Here is a 16486-nt window from a genome sequence, read left to right as displayed (position 1 = left end):
AGACACAAAAAAAAAACACCTCAGCGGGGAAACCAGAGAGGAACATTATTTCATAACATTACACAACTAACGTAGTCTCCTTTTCCTATTTCTACAAATAATATATGTCAGAACTATGTCCTCTTAGCAGGGAAAGACAGCAGAGATCCAAGGCATTTGTAGGTTTATAAGGTCTAGTGTGTAAGATTTGGTGATTGCAACCAACTCAAACCTCTCCTGTGTCCAAAGCATGGAGAACTATGGCCGACGCGAAAATGCAACAGGCCCCATCTAGACGTCTGACGATATAAACGGCTCTGTCTAAGGTAACAAAAAACAAGGCTTATTATTTTCTGGTGATTATATTTAAAGAAAACGTATTATATTCCATTGCTGCCAATAGATCCACCTAAATGTTCCATGCTGGCCCTTTAAATCCTCCTATTATGAGCAATAAAATAATTTTATTTTCGTCAGCATCACGATGGTGACTGACTCTGCTCCTTAAAATAATCACTACAAGTAAAAGTGCCTGGATGGCATGTGTGGGCACATAACGTGCACTTGCAAAGCGCACACATCATATTACAAGTCGTAACAGCATAACATGGTGCTATATTAGAGAGCTTCCACCTCGTCCAACATCTTCTTAATGGCCATTAAGAAGCTTTCTGTACACTATTTGAACGCCCAAGGCATGATTTCTACCACAGTCAGCACTCTGAGGAATCATTGTGACAGTGAGGCGGTATCGCTGCCATGTAGGAACGAGTGCCACACACCTGTCGCCGAACTACTTTGCGTTAAAAGATCTGTTTTCATGTTTCCTCAGAGCCCGTCGCTCTCCCAGTGTTATCCAAACGACAGTGTTATACATGAAGTGGGCATGGCCGACACTCAGGTGCAGAAGAACGGATCACACAGATACATGGAGATTCACGTTTTGTCTGACAGCAGTTCAGAAGGCTAACTTTGGCTTTCCTTGACCTCAACTGTATTCTAAAGAAGCTATTAGTATTTGTATTTATTAGTATTTGTAAGTTGATGCAGATACATGATACCTGCGGTCCAGGACTAGACAGTAGCATATTTTAGTTAACATTTTTTACTTTATTTATTTGCCTTTCTCTAATTGTTTGTATTCTATTTTCCAATAGCGTCAGTACTATTTATTTTAAACCCAAACGTTTTTATTCTATTGTTCATATATCTTTATATTTTGTATTCTTTTGTTTTTTGCTATTCTTCTTTTGTAATCTTTGAAGAAACTCTGGCACAAGAATTTCCTTCGTAATTAATACATTTCTATCTTTTCTTATCTTATTTTATATATTTAAAATTATCTGTTTTTGTTATTATTGTTATGGTTGTAATGTACCGTTCTTACATTATTATTTAAAGCAAAACCTAACCACAGAGCATTGTGCAAGAGTGATTCAAGGCTGATATGAAAGGTATCTATAAAACGTATTTTTGGTTCACAAATGAACAAATTCAATGTATCCTGTGACAATTTGGACGACTGTGTTGTTATATTTTGCCATTTTTAGTGCAAAGTGATAATTCTGTGGTTTTCATATTAAAAGAGGCCCATTGCATCATATGAGAGCTGAATGAAATGCCCGAACACGAGGGCTCATACAGAAAAATACTACGGGTTGAATCATGCTAATCGATGAGTCTGGGGATGTTATTGAAATGACAATTACAGTGCAACCTGTGAGGCTCAGCGGCATCAGCCGTTTCCAGGAAGCTCAATGAGAGGAAGCCGTGGCGATGATAATGCAAATTAGCGGATGCTGAACATGTTCCAGCAGAAAGCTGCATGCAGTAGGAGGGAAATGTCAAGTCGATTTCGGAACCCACTCTTACCATTGATGGTGGAGCCATTTGCAAAACAGCAGGGGCTGTTGGTCCTGTCAAAAGTAACCTGCGTCTCGACAGATGATTTCAAACCAACCTCAAGCTGCTCTTTCGTGAATTACTTCCACCAGAAGGCAAACATTAAGGGTGTGTATGTTTGGAGTCAAGAACTCAAGAGGGAGAAAATACATCCTCATAGTGCACTTGACAATAATGCATCCTCATACACGCCATGTCCACGGCCACATGAAGGCCAAAAGAGAAACAACTGCTTTTCCTCAGTGAAGGGCCGTGCAGCTGCCCAGAAGGACCCAGATGGAGGCGTCAACCTGGCCGAGCTGATATATGTGCTGTGGATAGTGGATGGGTGAGCTGTCAAACCACAATAAATACTTTTTTATGTTGGTATTTATAAATGATCGCAGCACACACGTGCGCTCCACGCTCCAGCAATAAAAGGAACGGTTATGTGCGAGGGACGATTTGTCTCCTTCCACGACTGCGTGATGATTGAAGCGACCGCAACGTGAAAATAATAATCCTTAAGAGCAGCGCCGTACTAGAGAGTGGCAGGGAAGTAAATTAAAACAGCGTCAAAGAAAATATTGACATTCAGTTCCAGCAGCGGTCCAGGGCTGCGTTGAGAGCATATAATACAGGCGCTGTTGTTGGTGAGCGGGCATGTCAGACTTGACAGCACTGTCAATTCAGGCAGAGGAGGAGATGGCTGGAATGGCTGTGGGGGTCCTCAGGAGGTCTCGCTGAGGAGTAACGCTCAGATAATTACTGCCATTATTTCCCCAGCCTCCACCCGAGATAAAGGTCCTCTCGCCCGGGCTCCCATTATTAAACACAAGGTTGTTTGTCTCCCTGCGTTGTGGGAGGACGTGGAAATAAAAGCAGAGGGTGCCATTTAATGTGGCTCTTCTTCATTCTGGGCATGTGCATAACTCAGGCAAGTTAAGGAGCACGAGGGTCGCGGCGTGTTTTTGTTGTTGTCTGGTAATAAAGGGGGACGGCAAGCAGGTGCACCGGCTTTTAAAAAAAGTTGCCGTGCAAGCAGTTTTGAACCGCTGCTGTCAGTTGAATTGGGATTCTTTGAGCCGAGTACTGTAACCAGAGGAGATGAAGACATCCGACGCTACTTCCTCCTACTGTCCCGGCCACCGCCTGCCCTTCTGGCAGATATAAAATGTGTATAGGCAGCGGTGGACAGTTTACATCTGTTATATTTATTGTAGATAAAATGTTTATGATGTATTGATGTTAGAAAGCAATAAACTACAGTGTCATCTTCAAACTTGCCTGTTCATGAATACAGTTTTATTATTTATCGACCTAGATCCTATGTTGTTTTTGTGTCGAAGTGACGAATGGGGACAACACTTTTTGGAAATTACTGCAACCAGCAGCCGTGAAACAAACTGGTGCCACGTTACGTCCACGAGGAGAGCTTGTTTTTGCCACTGATCAGATTAGCATTCTCCATAGTGTCTGAAAAACATGATGGAAGTGTCCCGACAGGGTATAAAACCTTTTTATTTACCTTTTGCTTTATCTGGTCCGTTTGTTATTGTGTCCGGGTCTTGCTTCAGGAGCTCAAGTCTCTTTGTGAGATCAACAGGTCGCCACAGGAACCCCACCAGTTTCCAGTCTCCTTTGCGGCCTTGCAGCAGCAGCATCTTCAATTTGCTCTTCATCCAATTACTCTGGCTCAAATAAAAATCCATCAAATTCAAAGACCTCACTCACGTTGTTGAAATCATCTTAATATTCAGCGTTAAATCAGGGTTAAAAACCAGCACATCTAGTTGACGTTATTGACGCTGCCCGATAGGATTACGTTGCAGCCTTGAGCGGCTGCTGTCTGCAGCTCTCTCGCTCAATACTGGACTAATTTCAGAAATTGTTGTCCTTATTAGTCGGTTAGACACATGAGAGGTGCAGGTTGAATACTCTAAGAGGGTGGCAATACACAAGCACGTTAAACACTACACTTTCCTTCAAGTACACACTTGAGTGAGTCATGCAACCTCCTAATGCTGTTGTCTCTTCTATGTGCTCCATTTGTTTTGTTTTGTTGCTCCCAATTTTTAGAACTTGGGTCTACAGATTCTTCTCATTGGTGCTTGCTGCATTTTCCCTGCAGTCTTTGTTCCTCTCCTAGTTTCTCCGGAGCTGCTTTCATTTCCACCTGCTGAAGACTGAATTATGAGGGAAAATGTTTCCTTAAGACACAGTAATAAATGTATCCATTCGCTATTTAAGGTGCTTAATCTTTATTTAAATGCTCTGCCCTGCCTCGTGTGATTACTATAATTCAATGCAGGGCCTTAGCTATGCAATTTCTTCACCTTTTATGTGGATGCCCAATCAGTATTGATGGGAAACGTAGTCGATTGAAGCAGATAAATTCCTCTGCTTGCTACAGAAAGATGAGTTCGCTGCTGCTAAATCTGTGGTTCTTCCTGCATCCGAGCGCCGTCATTTTCCCTGCAGTGACGTAGTCGGATGTGAGGAAGAACTACGAGCGGTTGTCTGAAGCTTTGCTCACAGTGCATCCTGGAACATGTGTTCACTGTTGCACGACTCGGTCAACATCGCACACGCTGAGGAATTTCTTTCTTCAATTGACTACATTCACAAACCACACTGATTAGACGTCCACATAACAGTGACACATTGTCTCTTGACCACTCTTTGCATATGAATATGCGTGGAATTTGGTTAACTTTGCACAAAACATGCTGTTTTACAGAAAGCTTAATCAAACTGCATGCTGACTGTTTTTAATGTTTAGTTTACTTAAACAATTTTATTTTCTGAGCCATGAAGTTGTGTGTAATTGTATCTCTCGTTGCTATATCCGTGATTTAATAGGCATCCACAGTAATCCCGCTATGGACACAGCATTACAGTCTGTTTGCTTGGAGGCTTTGTTTGCTCATGTATGAGATTATATTTCCTGATTCCAGCACAAAGAAAAGAACCATTACGATATGTTTTATTAATGAGTGTGTAAAAGTTAAATCCACACAAAGTTCCAGTGTCCACAGAAAAGGACAGGAAATGTGTGTTAACAGTGAATTTATATTACATTTGCAACCGCACACTAACTGACATAGTATCAGTGTGTGAACACTGCAGCATTTCGCTTTATGCAGATTAATTATTAAAAGGCAGATCCAGTATGTAGTTTGCTGGGTCAGTTCTCTTTCAGGACAGTATAATCCAATTCAGAGTTACACCGCAATAACAGTAGCAGCTTTAGAACTCAAACATCCATCATCCATCATCATTTCCCAGGCATACAGAAATGCTGCTTATGTTGATTTTACCTCTGCATTTGGCTGAAACGGCAAATAATCACAGTTGATAGGTTGATATAATTGTTCTGTTAAAGTGTGACCAACAGCTGGGATGTTAAGGAGAAGATACCGAAGCGACACTGAAGAAGGCTGCGGAACATCAACTATTTATGACAGCCGCGCAAAGCAGTGACAACATTTCTATTGAATATTATTTATATTTAGACCCTGTCCACTTTGCATCAATTATTGAACATGTGTTTGTGTATAATTTACATGAGGTATGTTTGAATTCTACAAAAATGTAAGTTATGTGAGAACAGAAAAAAAATGAATAAGTTTAATAAACATTGTTTATTATATAAAAGGTCAAATGATAAATGCACCTATTGATTGGAAACATTTACTCAGTATGGTAATCTTCAGTCTTCAGTTAATGAGAGAATATTTGTGAATAACAAGATCTCTTAAAAAATAGCTTATATTGTAGAAAAGTGAAAAGGAGATAACTTCAAAGAACACAGAAATGACAGATGAAAACCATGAAAACATCTTGCTGATCCAACAAGATGTTTTCATGGAAGAGTCTATCAATTAACCATAATGATTATAAATATAAATACAAATTTGACTAAATCTCAACTCCTATCTTCCACTGAAAAATGTTACTTCATCAAACATACACAAAGCGCATGATGAGTGAATGGTTTTAATTTGGAAACAAATCTCAAACCAGGATAATAAACAGAACCCAACAAGTGAAGAAATGCCAAGCGCTCCACTGTGGTCCAGCGTGACTTATCCCAACAGTCACTGGAGGATTACCGTACCATTTTGTACAGAGACGGTACCCGTAGGATGAATCTTACTGTCATTGGTGATCCCCTGACCTTTTGTGTCTCAACAACTATTGGATGGATTGTCCAGACATTCATGTTGCTTTCAGGATGAACTGTAACAACTTTGGTGACCATTTACTCAAATTCTTCCTGTTGTGTCATCAACAACCTAATGTAACAACATCATGAAACAACCGTAACTAGCGTAAATAAAGAAACAACCCCCCGAAGCTGACTTTGTTATGTAACATTATGTAAGATGCGTGACAATTTTGTCAGCATAAAGTCAGCATTTATTTTACTATGCAAGTAAAAATGACAAATACAAGAAGTAGGAAAAATGCAAAACAGCAAAACCATGAAATCAGAAAAATGTTTACTTCAATAAAATATGAATTGTCCCTGGTGAGGGCTCTACTGGATTCGTACAGGACCCTAAAACCATGACACATCAACATGAACAAGACAGTTGTCTTACACCATTTGTTATTGAATAATGAAGCAAATCTATTTAGTTTATTCATAATTCATACTATGATGTAAAATAACTTTGCTCAAAGGATAAAAGTTCATTGTTTATAGCTCTACTTTAAAGGAAGAACATAAAGAACACAGAGGTCTAGTCTTACTTCCAACAAACCTTAACGTATGAGTTGACTTCAGGTAGCCTAATAACCAAAAAGGCTAACTTAAGGCTCCTGAGTGTGTCTGCCAATGCAAATATAGTCTTTTTGCTCATTCAGATGCAATCATTACTGATGCATCAGCGCTCACTATTAGCTTGCAGGTGCAAAAGCTGCAAACAAAGTGGTCCAGGACAGGAGTTGACTTTTTAAATATGGTGGAAACTGCAACTATTGAATAAAACACGGTCATAGTCTAACCCAGTTGAATAATAGTGCTTAAATATTTGATGCAATATAGTTTCAAAACCAGACTAAACTAAAATTAGGCTTTAGTTCTGTGCTAATTGCATTGTAATCAATGTGTTTAATCAAGTTACCATACAGTACACCTGGGGTCAGACAGCATCAAGCAAAGCTCCACCATGGTTGCTGCACCACAACAGAAGATTAAACTATTAGAGTGATGGAGAGAGATGTTGTTCATAGGCTAAACTATTAGAGAGATGGTTTACTGTTATAATTATTTCCTGTAACCAGTGAAGCATCAAAGCAAGGTGGAATTAGCAATCTAACTAGCGGACGGCTGGCTCCTTAGCTAGCTTGCTAATTCAGCCAAAGCTTTTATGCAACACTGGTTACAGAAAATAGTCAAAATAAAGTTATCGCTTATCTGGTAATACCAATGTACCTACACTATGTCAAGAATGTGTGGATAAAACATTACGTTGTCAAACTTGACTTGTTTAGCTGCTGGCTATCAAGCTAACGTTGCACTGGTTCCAGAAAATGCAGCGAGCTGCTGTGTCTACGATCTCTGCACCTCATGCGCTGCTAGGAGACTACTTCGCTGGCAGGGAGGTGGCGGGAGCTCCGGAGACCAGCTAACTAGTCACCTTTGGAGATAGACAAGCTCGCTAGTTAACTAGCCAGCCATCTTCTCCGTAGCTCCCGTCTGCTCTCTTCCCTGCAAAGTAAGTTAGTCTGCAAGTGGCGTGGGGCTAATCTGGTCCCGTTGGTTAATTAAGTTTCTCAAGTAACACTCGCGGAGTGAGTTACTGTACATGTGAGAACCATTCTAATAAAACAAGCCAACAATGTGTTCAGAGAATTATTCTTCCTCCACCTACAAGCTGCACACAAGGAAGAAAACACACTCCTGTGTGTGTGCATGAAGAGTAGCTTCAGTCAAAGTCACCTCTGAGTAAGTGAACCTCACCTACAACTTGAATGTGTTTGTTATTCAACGCTGTTCATTTCACAACACAAAGCCTCCACAGAATCGGCCACAGAATACCAAGTGAGCTGGGGAAGTGATTTGTTTGCTGGTTTGGGAAAGTCTCGCTTCAAGGCTCTTTGTGAAGGATGAATTAACATACATTGTAGGCTGCCCATTGAGACACCCAGAGACAAAATACCCAGTCCATTCAGCTTGGTTTTTTTTCGCAACTTCCTTTGCCTTGTTCTCTATCTCAGCCCCTTTTACCACCATTGCTACAGTTTGTGCAAGCTGCTGTCTTGAAACAGTGGCAGTGACGAGGGTGATGATGCAATAACTCCACTGTACTTTAAATAACCTATGAGCCAAACTAGGCATTTTGGAAGCAATCATCTCACCTACAATATTACACCTGACTACCTGAATCATGGATCCCCTACCTTTATTATATTTACAAACATCTCTTTAATATTTTTCATATTCCTGTTGCACCAGCTGCAGGAAGGAGAATACTGTGCAGGGCTCTGCCCTAAATATTGCCGTCGCCCCTCCGGAGACCAACTTCCAGGAGATCTGGAAGTCTGTCAAAATGCTGAAAGGGTCCCGGGGCGCTTTGGCCTACTTGTTCCTCAAACTGTGGAGATGTACAGAAACACAAAATTGTTCACAACCATAGAGCATCCCGTCATTACCGCCGGCATTCACTACCAAAATCGGTGAAAAACTGAGTTCACTAAAATCAAGGCCACGCATTAGTGTACAACAAGCTTCCCATTCTGCCTCGTTCATTTTTAAGAGTGAGATAAACATAAATGTTAATTTAGATTTATACTAACACCAAGATAAAGGATCTGCAAATTCTGATCAGATAAGGCTTTGCTGCTGTTGTTTATTTTCGCCAATTTCTGACATTTGGGGAAATCGACACTCATCATAACGCATAAAATACTTGACACATCAAAAATAGATGAGACGCTTGTTGATGTTTGAGCTGGGACACGATGCATTCGAGGCACTCCGCTATACAGCTCCATAACGAGGAAAAACACAATAATGACTGCAGTATCAAGTTTTTTCCTTGCAACACTTTGAGGAAAATAAGCAAAGCGCCGAGCATCCAGCCTAAATCGGTGTGATTGGGGAAAAAATTGTAAAGGTCAAATTTTAAAACTTTGAAAGGTCACAGCTGCTGCACCCTGAGGACTCATTGTGATGGAGCTTGGAGGGATGATGTGTTACAGACTGCCTCGAGAAACATAATCACACATTTATTTACATAAAAACTCTGCCTGTATATAAAGTAGAGGAATATAAGGACCCTTAGCTATTGATCTTTCCAGTGCATTAGCAAGATTGTGGAAATAAAGCAATTGTAGTTTGCTGCAGTACATATAATTATACAGAACAATCACTAAGGCACTTAAAGGTAGGGAAGGCCGTTTTCTTTAAAAAAGCAATAAAAAACGGCAATTTAAAAATACAGCCCTCATCCTGTGTCTCTCTCCTCTTTCGCCTACCTGTCTTAAGCCCCTCCCACCAGATGAGCACAAGTACATGCACACACTGCATATGTATAAGATAAAATAAAATTTACAGGATTATATCAGCATAGGGTGAAGTGCAAACAAGTAACATAGTAAAAAAACTAAAAAACAAGATCAAAACAAGTATTATAAATAAACAATAAAAACAGTAAATACTCCACAATAACTGACATATTATAAACACAGACAGAATAACTATTATTGCACAATGAATTTATATTGCACAGGTTTTAAGTGTTTTTGTGGTTTACTGTATTCTTCAGTAGACAAGATAAAATAAAATAATCCTAGTCCCGCAAAGGGGGAATTTACAGGATTAAATCAGCAAAGGGTATAGTGAAAACAAGAGACATAGTAAAAAAAGAAAAGAAACAAGCTCAAAACAAGTATTATAAATAACCAGATAAGCAATAACTGAACTATTATATATACAGACAGAAAAACTATTATTGTGTATTTATATTTCACAGATTTTAAGTGTGTTTGTGGTCTACTGTCAGCACATGAGTACTAGTCATTCATTTCATACATCATATAGTAACATTTATTAGTAGTGATTCTTATCATACATCATCCTTCATACAGTAACATGTATTAGTAGTCATGCATTTCATACATCCTTCATACAGTAACATGTATTAGTACTCGTCATTAATTTCATACTTAATTTATACAGTAACATGTATTAGTACTAGTCATTCATTTCATACATCCTTCATACAGTAACATGTATTAGTACTAGTCATTCATTTCATACATCCTTTATACAGTAACATGTATTAGTAAGTCATTCATTTCAAACGTCTTTCATACAGTAACATGTATTAGTACTAGGCTCGAGCTAGCTGAATTAGCCGCAGTCTTTAGCTATGGTAAGCAGAAGGTATTAGCAACATTTTCTCTCCATCTCTAAAACCCTTTGACGATATTGACACTTTTATTGTCTGAATCTCTTTTTATTCAGTACGTCTTCCTTTATGTTGGGTTGCTTTGCAGTGAAGGCAGTGGTTGTCAATGTCGGAAGAGACACTTTTCCTACAGGATTTTCCCACAGTTGAATCAGACTTTCACCATCTAAAGGGAGCTGCATTGGTATTTGTAGAACAGCCAATAGGAACGCCCCCTTTCTCTCTGAAATGAGCTGTGATTGGCCAAAATCTCCCTTAACGGGCTAGATTTTCTAAAGCCTGAAGACAGAGCCAAGAGAGGGTGCAGAAGTCTAGATTTCTCTCAGACCTTGTGAATGGCAATACACTGAAAGGTTATTATGGAATTTTCTCCATGTGACGTTGAATAAAAAACTGCCTCCAGCTGCTTTAAAGAGAAGGTATAAATAGGCTTCCAGCCAGTGGTGGATAACTCAGCTCTGTCACGGTGCTGGCGAGGAAAGATATGATTGATGGCTTCAGAGGGCGTTATTTCACTTCATCACTTTCTTGGCTGAGGCGCACGTCTTACTTGACACAACACTGTGTTCATGACATGAATCACAGTGCATTACAGAGTCTATACTAATGCGCACGCCACCGAGGCTTCACAACTCTCTGAGGATTTTTGAGATTGTTGTTTTTCAATTACAGAGGTGTCACATGGTGCGGAGCCACAAACCATTATTTAGTAAAGGTTAGGCTCAAATTTGGTGGATTACCCCCCTCAGTAGCTTAGCATTTTCTTGGAAATGTCACACCTTTCAAAAGAGGAAAAGTAGCACTTAATGGCTCCTCTGGGCTGGGGAGGGGTGATCTTTCAATGTCAAAAATGTTTTATTGCGTCCCACGCGTTTTGAAGGTGCTCGTTTTAATCAGTGGCTATGAGAATCTCTATCTCTGTTCACTATCTCCTCTTATCCCCCCACTACACACACACACACACACATACACACACACACACACACACACACACACACACACACACACACACACACACACACACACACACAAAGAGCACACATCTGATTAAATGACGCCGCCTCTCCTTCTCATCCTCTTGTGCTCGTTCAGGCTGTCGACCCCTCTCTGGTACATGCCTATATAGCTGCTTGTTTCAGAGAGGATGGGCACTCTCTCAATCCCATAAAAATACACTCACTCACACGTCACAGATGTATTTCACACCTTCAGGAATCAGACAGTTACTAGCATTAATACCAACAAAAAAAGAAGAAAAAAACCAGGAAGCATCATTTGATGCAAATGGTGTGGGAGGAGGGGGGGGGGGGGGGGGGGGGGGGGGGGGGGGGGACTGGGAGCTAAACGGGGGCATCAAAAAAGGTAAAGTGGAATAAAGGAGAGGAAGAGCGACGGGGAGGAGGACAGAACAGAGGGAGGGAGGGTTGAGTGCCAAATAAGACGCCCTCTCTTCTCCCATCATCTCAGTCTGTGCAGCACCGGAGCGCATTCCCGACATGTGCACCTGCACGCGCCGTTCATTCATCCAGGGACGCTTCACGGCAGCGAAGGAGCGTGTTGATTTGTATCCGTCCCGATGAAATCGAATGAGCTTGGAGGCAGAGGAGGCGGCGGCGGAGGAGGAGAAGGCGACGCGCAGGGAAGTGGATGCTGAGTCTACCGTTAAGGTCTGGACCTCCCCCCTTCTTCTGATCTGTCAGCCCTTTTGAAATGTGCGTGGCACGGAGACTATACACGCTGTTTCCGGAGGCTTTTCTCCTGCTTTGCCGGGTCTACTATGTTGAGCAAGTGTATGTTGGACAAGAGATGAGGTCGTCAACCCCACCGGCCATCTATCTCGCTGAATTACAGAGAACTTTCACGTGGGTAAAAAGTCATTTGAAGAACATGTGTGGATGCATGTGTTTAGGATCTGAGCTTATTTCTTGGTTCTTTTGCAGTTTTCACAGCAGCAAATATCATCTAACTGGTGAAACACTCACAACAATAACATCATTTGTGTTTTGTACAGCCAACTTGAGTTTTCTGAGAGTGTGTGTTATTGCTGGCTCGGCCCAGCGTCACTGAGATGTACATTTATTTGATTAGCCTTTGGATGATCTTCAAGAGGTCCTTTTGGCACGTTGCTTCCAAATTGTCTGGAGTGAAGTGCACAAACAATTCTTTCTCAAAATGATAACACAACAACACACATAAAACATGTTCATCCATTACGTCACGTATCGCCAATAAGTTGTTTCTTTGATACAAAAGCACTAGCAGGATATTTGTCTTTGTCTCACTATTTTAAAACTATTTGTTTATTAATCATCAGCAACACCAATACCTACGCAAAAGCTGAGACAATTTAATGAGATCTTCCAGCATTGGGATATTCTAGTGATGTTGCTTAACAGCACACACTGTCAATCAGAGTGTTATTGATTAACACTCACAAGTGAGTTGCAAATAAAATTGCTAGCAGGGATACTACTGACATAGCAGCTTTACAAAACGGGCCCAGAGAGACACACTTTGCAGACACTGACTTTTGCATCCTTGATTCAGACATTAACAGCAGCATGAAATGTGTTGTTTTAAGGTAACTGCTTCTTTGCCTTGCAAAGCTGACTGCCGTGTAAAGCTTTGTCGTTCTAAATGATCAGCACAAAAGATGAACTTTTTACTCCTCTTTAAATACCCCTCGAACACGAGAGTTCTTTTTTTCATCTCAAAATGTGTTAATTGCAAGTGTTTTTCACACTTCACAAAACTACAAAGACTTCAGAAAGTGAGAGAATTCCCGCAAATCTTTTTTTTTGTAAAACAAACTCTCCCCTGTTCCCGGCGTAAAACGTGAACCTGTGCTGCATGTGGCTGCATATTCCACAACTGCACCAGCCTTGGATCATTGCCATATTATCTTTATGGACATTTGGTATAGGAAGTCTATGGATTTAACAGGTTTTTAGACTGGCTCCCCACTTATTGGTCCGCTCATTAACAAATTGATAACAAATGGTGCTTGTTGAAATGGTTTGATCTGAAATTAAAAGCTGCTGCTTGGCAATTCATCAGAGGGCATTGGAGCATTTGAAATCCTTCTCAACAATTTTGATTCACCATCGTTCCTGTGTAATCTAGATCGAATGTGTCTCAGCAGAATTGAGAGTGCCTCAGAAGGCTATTCAAGAGAAAATCATTACGCTTTGAGCTCTGCAGGCGTGCTGTTTTGTCCCTCTTTTTTTATCATCTACATACTCCGCTGTGTTCTTGATGTACATAAACAATTTTTTAAAAACGCCTTTGAGTCAGATTGTTTGAGGTTGTTTTTGCCCACTTGAAAGCTGGTTCAGATCAGCGGCAAATTCTGGCTTCAAGAGGAGGCAATGCTGCATGAGCAGATCAATATCAGAGCGGCTCCTGGCAAAACCAACATCCTACGGAGCAGGATGCTGACTCCTCTGAAGTTACACACTGTAGTCAAACAGGAACAGTATCATTCATGCTCATCATGGGAGTTTGTGATTAATGACGGATAGTTAGATTGACCAATTATTTTAAGTATCGAGTCCACTGGCACGCACGATCACCTGGCTGCCAATGCAGTGTAATTAAGTGTTTTCACTTTCCCATCCTTGCAACATGTCAGCTAAATTTATGAAACAAAAAAATTGTAAATCAGGGATCATGAATGCACTTTGTATATCAGTATCATATTTCTAATTAGTCTAATTATACTGTAATGTGTGCTGCATCATCCACCTGCATGGAAACAAATGTGTCCAGAAACGCTGTGATTCAAGCTACACCAAATGACAAGGGCAAGGAGATACAGCATGTCCCACTGCAGATTCTTGATGCGCTAATGAGCTTCACACTTCATCGGACCTCTGCGCAAATGTGAGTGGCTGTTGTGTCGACGGCAAGTAGCTATGTTTTTTTTAACACACTTTGAGGCAGGAGCTTGCAAACAGTAGGTTGGTGCAGACAAAGACATTGTCTACTAGGCTAGGCTGTGGTCCACTATGGTATAACAATTTAAATATTTAAACACTGCGCCGACCAAATGTGGTACGTGGCATTTCCACCTGCAAAACACGCTATCTGTTATTCAGTCTCTTGTTCTCACATCCAGCGGTGGACATCTTGGGCCACCACTGGATGTCCACCTGGTGCACTCCTGACATTCATGTAGAATTATACATGAAACTTAAATTGAGCCTTGCACGACTCAATTTATCGTTATTATCAGGCTGCTCTAATAAGTCTCTTAAGTCCCTCCAGTTGATCCAGAATGCTGCAGCTCGTGTACTCACAAAAACTAAGAAAAGAGATCACATGACTCCTGTATTAGCTGCTCTGCACTGGCTCCCTGTAAAATCAAGAATCACATTTAAAATTCTTCTCCTCACCTACAAAGCCTTGATTGGTGATGCACCATTATATCTTAAGGAGCTTGTAGTACCATATTGCCCCACTAGAGAGCTGCGCTCACTAAATGCGGGGCTACTTGTGGTTCCTAGAGTCCTAAAAAGTAGGATGGGAACAAGAGCCTTCAGTTATCAAGCTCCTCTTTTATGGAACCAGCTTCCACTTTCAGTCTGGGAGGCAGACACAGTCACCTCATTTAAGAATAGACTTAAAACGTTCCTATTTGATAGTGCTTATAGTTAGGGCTGAATCAGGTTTGCCCTGGTCGAGCCCCTTGATATGCTGATATAGGCTTATAGGCTGCTGGGGGATGTTTTAGGATACACTGAGCACCGATCTCCTCTTCTCTCTCTCCTTATGGATGAATTTACATCTCTCCATTGCACCTTATTAACTCTGCTTCCTCTCCGGAGTCGTTGTTACTTCACGTCTCATAGGGTCCATTGGACCTGGAGGTGTCTGATGCCTGGTGAACTGGCCTCCCGCGTTGGCCCTGCTGATGCGCCCCACCCCCCCTCCTCTCTACCTCCTTCTGTTTCATGGATTGGAGTTTCATTCATACATTGTCATATTCATGTAATGTGTTTATGTAACTTTGTAAATGCTGTTCATTCTGTACACATGACATCTATTGCTTCTGTCCATCCGGGGAGAGGGATCCTCCTCTGTTGCTCTCCTGAAGGTTTCTTCCCTTTTTTCCCTGTGAAAGGTTATTTTTGGGGAGTTTATCCTGATCCGATGTGAGGTCCTGGGACAGGGATGTCCTATGTGTACAGATTGTAAAGCCCTCTGAGGCAAATTTGTAATTTGTGATATTGGGCTATACAAAATAAACTGAATTGAAAAATTAAATCAATTTAACTTTCAGTTGGTCTATCAGTGGACTGGAGCCTCAGATTGTTGAAGGAAAGAAAGAAAGAGCAGCAGTGTATGATTCTTCAACTAAATGAGCCACATTTTCAACAACTGAAAAACTAGTAAGCAAGTTAATGTGTGTGTGTGTTTTGGATGAGTGTGTGTTTGTAATCAGGGTGGGGGGATTGCAGTATAATATGGTTGTATATAATGGGAGCTGCTCTGCGTGTGTGTATTGTATTTTAATTGAGGCCATGCATTCATTCACATGATATACTGATTGTGCTTGCTGATTCTATATGGGGCTGTGATTGTCTTTATGTATTTTTACTTGTACAATACTTTCAATCAGTGAAATGTGATTGAATGCAGATTTACTCAAATTTACCAAGGAGAGTGTACGTCGACCCAGGGGAAAGGTGTGGGCCTTGTTTCATAAATTAACCACATTGAGAAACAATTGGTTAGGTTTAGGTACCTAAACTACTTGGATAGGCAACATAACAACATAACATAACAGTAACAGCGTAACGCAACAGCGTAACTCAACAGCGTAACAACGTAGCGTAACAACGTAGCGTAACAACGTAGCGTAACAACGTAGCGTAACAACGTAGCGTAACAACGTAGCGTAACAACGTAGCGTAACAACGTAGCGTAACAACGTAGCGTAACAACGTAGCGTAACGAACGCAACATACCAACCTTAAAGTAACAAATGTAACAACCATAACACAGCAACAGTAAGGTAACATTGACAACGTAACAACACAACAACAATAACGTAACAACTAGTGTACATAAATAACAATCACCCTAAGCTGACTTTCCTATGTAATGTTACGTAACAAGCATGAAAACATTACGCAACAACCGTAAACTCAACATCTACTTTTGCTTTCACATGACATAAGAACAGCAATCGCATACAAACA

This window comes from Cyclopterus lumpus, chromosome 14 (assembly GCF_009769545.1).
Source record: "Cyclopterus lumpus isolate fCycLum1 chromosome 14, fCycLum1.pri, whole genome shotgun sequence".
Taxonomy (NCBI): Eukaryota; Metazoa; Chordata; class Actinopteri; order Perciformes; family Cyclopteridae; genus Cyclopterus; species Cyclopterus lumpus.
This window is presented reverse-complemented; position numbering follows the sequence as displayed.